Source organism: Sciurus vulgaris (assembly GCF_902686455.1).
Source record: "Sciurus vulgaris genome assembly, chromosome: 1".
NCBI classification, from domain to species: domain Eukaryota; kingdom Metazoa; phylum Chordata; class Mammalia; order Rodentia; family Sciuridae; genus Sciurus; species Sciurus vulgaris.
This window is the reverse complement of record NC_136461.1, coordinates 41,843,042-41,848,982: the sequence shown is the minus strand read 5'-3', so window position 1 is coordinate 41,848,982 and position 5,941 is coordinate 41,843,042. Positions and strand designations below refer to the sequence as shown.

The following is a 5,941-nucleotide window of genomic DNA, read 5'->3' as shown; positions in this document are numbered from 1 at the left end:
CCTGAGGTGTATTTTTGTTTTGTTTTGTTTTGTTTTTGTTTTTTCTTTTAAAATCAATTTTATTTAGATTTATTTTACAAAAAGTAAAATATAGAGTTTCAAGGGAGGCGGGACTGGGCGGGTTGGGCCGCAGCGGCTGACGGCGGCGGGGGAGGAGTCCGGTCCACTGCGGGGTGGAGGGGCAAGGCGAGTGTCCTTATCCTAGCGATTGGGGCTCGGGCCTGTGTGCCAGTTGGAGTCGCGGCGGCGGGAACGATTGGGCCGAGCGGAGGAAGACGTGTTGCTCTTCGTGGAGCATTTATGGGGTTAAGTGGCATGGGATTTCTGTTTCTGATAGTAAATCGCAGGTAACATCTAAAGGAACTGGTTTAAATCCTAATGCCAAAGTATGGCAAGAAATTCCTCCTGGAACTCCTGATGCCACTCCTGTAACTCATGGAACTGAAAGCTCTTGGCATGAAACAGCAGCCACATCAGGGTCTCATCCTGAAGGAAATGCTGAGCTTTCAGAAGATATGTATAAGGAATATGAAGTAATGTATTCTCCATCTTGTGAAACCACAAGAAACACTACAGGCATTGAAGAATCAACTGATGGAATGATATTAGGGCCTGAAGAGCTAAGTTACCAAATATATGATGTTTCTGGAGAAAGCAGTACAGCAATTTCTACAGAAGACCTAAAAGAATGTCTAAAGAAACAATTAGAATTCTGTTTTTCACGAGAAAACTTGTCAAAGGATCTTTATTTGATATCTCAGATGGATAGTGATCAGTTCGTCCCAATTTGGACAGTTGCCAACATGGAAGAAATAAAAAAGCTGACCACAGATCCTGATCTAATTCTTGAAGTATTGAGATCTTCTCCTATGGTACAAGTTGATGAGAAAGGTGAGAAGGTGAGACCAAGTCATAAGCGTTGTATTGTGATTCTCAGAGATTCCTGAAACAACACCAGTAGAGGAAGTGAAAGCTTTGTTTAAAAGTGAAAACTGCCCCAAAGTGATAAGCTGTGAGTTTGCACACAATAGCAACTGGTATATCACTTTTCAGTCAGACACAGATGCACAACAGGCTTTTAAATACTTAAGAAGTTAAAACATTTCAGGGCAAGCCAGTTATGGCAAGGATAAAAACCATCAACACTTTTTTTGCTAAGAATGGTTATCGATTAATGGATTCTAGTATGTATAGTCAGCCCATTCAAACTCAAGCACAGTATGCCTCACCAGTCTTTATGCAGCCTGTATATAATCCTCACCAACAGTACTCAGTCTATAGTATTGTGCCTCAGTCTTGGTCTCCAAGTCCTGCACCCTACTTTGAAACACCACTGGCTCCCTTTCCCAATGGTCGTTTTGTGAATGGCTTTAATTCACCAGGATCTTATAAAACAAATGCTGCTGCTATGAATATTGGTCGACCATTCCAAAAAAATCGTATGAAGCTTCATTTTAGGTCATCCAGTGGTTCAGAACATTCAACAGAGGGTTCTGTGTCACTGGGGGATGGACCATTGAACAGATCTAGTTCAAGGAACTTTCCACCCGAATGGCATAACCCTACGGTAACAAGGCATCAGGAGCAAACTCAACTTCCCAAGGAGACTCCTGTTTTACAAGTGGAACAGAATGGGGACTATGGTAGGGGCAGGAGAACTGTTTTCAGAGGTCGAAGACAGCGAGATGATGACAGAGTCCCAAAACCCCATCCTTCAACAGCTGAAACAAAGGCTCCAACACCAAAGTTTGACTTACTAGCTTCAAACTTTCCTCCACTACCTGGCAGTTCATCAAGAATGCCAGGTGAACTGATTTTGGAGAACAGAATGTCTGATGTTGTTAAAGGTGTCTACAAAGAAAAGGATAATGAAGACTTGAGAGTTAGTTGCCCAGTGCCTGCAGAGGATGAGCAAACAGACTGCACTTCTGCCCAGCAACTCAATATGAGTACCAGTCCTCCATGTACAGCTGAGCTTCCTGCATTAAGCACAACTCAGCAAGAAAAGGATCTGATAGAGGAATCCACTGTTCAGAAGGACATTCTCAATCAGATGACTATACCAGTTTCTTCCCCAAGCACTGCAAAGACATCACGGGCAAATACTGCTTCACTAAGTAATAGTAACATAAATGCATCTGGAGCTGTGACCCTACAGGAACCTTGAAAGTTAAGTTATGCTGAAGTGTGCCAGAAGCCCCCTAAAGAGCCAGTTCCAGTTCTTGTGCAGCCACTACGGGAACTTCGCTCCAATGTTGTGTCTCCCACCAAAAATGAAGAGACTGGAGTTCCTGAGAAGTCCACTGAAAAATCACATGAGAAGCCAGAAGCAAGGGCTAGTAAGAATTACTCTGGCTTCCGAGGCAATGCCATTCCCAGGGGAGCAGCTGGAAAAATCAGGGAACAGAGACGCCAGTTTAGCCATAGGGCTATACCTCAGGGAGTGACTCGACGTAATGGCAAAGAGCAATATGTGCCACCCAGATCATCAAAGTAAAATCAAAAAAACAAAACTATTCAAAAACTTTCTCTCTTGCCATTAAACTTGAGCCGTGGCTATATTGAACTGTTTTGGAGGGGAGTGGGTAGCCAGGAAGGAAACAAAGTATGTCCTTAAATCATTATGGATTTTGGAGTTGTGAGGAGTAGAATCCCAAAAATTCATCTCTAAAGTGATTTTAAAATGCTGGAGGATTCCAATCAGTATAAATACATATATATATATATATATATATATATAAATATATATATACACCTATATAAAATATAATTTTTCTATTTTTGTTTTTGATTTTAATTTACAAAGATTTTTCTGCCTGGAATCAATTTTGAGGGTTCAGATTTAGCTTGAGAAATTAAAAAAAAAAAAAAAAGTATACATCCTTCAGTATAGGAGATGAGGGAGTGAGAGAAAATATTTTTTGAAGAAGCATTTCTGTAAAAGTTAGAAATTACTTTTTTTAATCTATTTAAAGTTTGGCTTGGAGAATGTCATCTCTGATTATATGGCCTTGTGTTGCAAGCAGATCAGTGACTAGGGTGTCTGTGGGTGTGTGTGCAAGAATGATTTAAGCCAAATCTGTTTTCATGTTAGTAAATGATTTGAAAACTGAATGTAATACTTGAGTAGATTTTTATTCTAGTTTGAAATTTAGTCTGTCTTTTCAACTTTATTAATATTTCATTCAACAGGCTGTTAAACTTTGATTGTACTTGGAGATGTGACTACCAATCACTTTGATACTCAAGGGAAGAATGGGGGCTATTCAAAAAACTTCATCTTGGACCTGAAGTGATAGGTCAAGTGGATTTCAGAGGTTTAAACTACTTTGTGATCCCTCATCCACAAAACTTTTTTGCTTCTTCATTTGTTACTCTTTGTTTTTTGACTACCTACCCCCAAAAGCAAAATAACCAACCACCTACTGAATTGTATATTTCTGTCTGCTTTAATCAGTCCAGTCAAATCATATAACAGTTATAAATTTGGAAATTTAATGTTGAATTACTTTAGTCTTCTGTTCACATACTCAGAATTTTAGGTCCCAGGAAGGTGGAGCAGACTGACCTTCCAGTAATATATTTGTTTATTGTTAAAAATGGAACTTTGTAACTGACTTTTTTAAAGTGTTAAATAGTATAGAAGTAAAGAGAAATTTTTTATAAAGGCTTAATTTGGGGGGAACTTTCTGTTTACAGTATATTTATCACCTTGCTTCCTTCCTCTTCTCAAAAAAAAATCTATATATATATGTATATGTACACTATATATATATATATATATATATATATATATATATATATACACACACAGTTTGGAATTCACTGAAACAGCAAGAGATTTTTATGATAAGGTAATAAAAATGGTTGAATAAAATTAATGCAGAATTTCTCAGTGAATAAAGTTGTAGCTGTCATATTAAATAGGCAAGTTTACATGCTGGTATTTAGAAAATGGCTAAAATATTAAAAACCATGTTGCATTAATCTGTTTTAAGTCATACCATGTTCAGAGTTCTATGTAGGGTGGGGTTTTATTTTTCTTCTTAGGGATAGTTTGTAACAGGAAGAACTGTCCCTTATGTTAGTGAGTTACATATGTACAAATTGAAACTGTAAATTGTGAACACTGGAAAGCACCATTGTGACATAGAATAAACATCTTAGTAATATATTAAAATGAATGTAAATGGAAGTTAAAATTACATTACTGTGAAACTCATCTTCCAACTCTAAGCTTTGGAGATTTGTATTAGTAGGTAACTGTTAAGAGCTTTGAAAACACTGCACATTTCTGTACAAGCCAGAATTATTATTTCTTTGTAACTTATTATTCAGCTTGGCAGTTGTTTTTGATTTGGTGAATTGATAACATGGTATAATATATTTATGCAGTTTGAAACTTTTCATTTCTACACACTTTTTAAAAATCAACTTCTAAAAGAAATATACAATAAAACTACCTATGTTGAAATTTGGCAGAAGTTAGGTCCTTTAAAAATTAAAAAAAAAAAAAAAAAAAGATTGCTAATCATTGGCTTACATCTGTGATAAAAGTGCTTATTTTGGTGTACTTAGATAATGCTGCAGTTAGTGGAAATGAAACATTTAAAGTGTTAACTCCTTGTGAGTACATTGGACTTAAAAGAATAAACATTTTGCAAAAATAAAAAAAAAAAAGTAAAATATACTTACTTTAAGTGTATAGCATGGTGAATTTTGATAAATATGTCCATCCATGTAACTACCCGCACAGTCAAAATACAGTGCATTTCACTGTGGTGGGAAATGAGGGTCAGGATATTGAGATCTGGAAGCAACACTTTTATTAGTGGCACTATGGCCCAGAGGAATTGTTCCCAAAGACTAAGCCCCAGGCACAGTGGGGCTTTTACTTTTATACATAATCTAGTTTTGGGTGCATCGAGGCAAGAGATTTTGTGCAATTCTATTGAAGGGTACAGTCTACATTCCTAATATGGGTACAAGCTTGTCAACAATCTGGGGACTCTTAGCTCATAGAGCTTAGGAACTTTTATTGTACTAAGTCTAAAGGGGGATTGTTCTGTCCCATTGCTTTGTTTCCTGCTTTTGCTATTGTGGTTATCTTTTACAGGTACCTGTTAGGCACTGCAAGCCTCTATGGTTAAATGTCAGTAAGCAGGCTACTGTGTGTCAGCTCTTAAACTACTGAAGTTCCCATTTTGCTATACCACATCATCACACATCACCCTCTGGTGGATCCCCTCTGCAGTCAGCCCTCCTCTCTCTGAGACTTGCTTCTGCAGAACTGGTCAGCTGTCTGTCCCTATAGATCAATTCTGGCTGTTCTATGATTTTTGTATTAATGGAATCAAATAGTATTTCTCTTTAGTATCTGATTTCATTTGCTCACCCAAAGGCATTAAGTACACAAAATTGTTACAGGTACAAGTAGTTTCTCCCTTTTTATTGCTGAGTAGTAGTTTATTATATGAAAATATTTCCATTTGTTTATTCATTCAACTGTTAGTGGACATTTGGGTTGTTTCTAGTTTGGGACTATTACGAATAAAGTTGCTACAAACATTTTTTGCACATATGCTTTCTATTTTGGGGAACTGTGTTTTCATTTCACTTAGGTGATACCTAGGAATGGAATTTCTGTGGCTTACAGGGTAAATGTTTATTTTTTAAAAATTTTTCTTTTTAGTTGTAGATGGACACAATACCTTTATTTATTTATTTATTTATTTATTTTTATGCGGTGCTGAGGATCGAACCCAGTGCCTCACACGTTAGGCAAGCACTCAACAACTCAGTTACAATCCCAGCCCTAAATGTGTGTTTGATGTTATAAGAAATTGCCAAATTCTTTTCCAGACTAGGGGTACCATTTCGCATTTTCACCAGTAATGTGTAAGAGCCAGGGCTCCAAATCCTCACTGGTGCTTAGTATTGT

The 5,941-nt window shown here is 37.2% G+C and overlaps 1 pseudogene across 1 annotated transcript; it reads left to right on the top strand.

Moving 5' to 3' along the window:
• The first annotated feature begins 149 nt into the window (after positions 1-149).
• On the top strand, positions 150-3,050 carry LOC306664508 (la-related protein 4-like; annotated as a pseudogene). The gene has a single exon. The product of its transcript is annotated as a la-related protein 4-like (transcript).
• Positions 3,051-5,941: the final 2,891 nt, after the last annotated feature.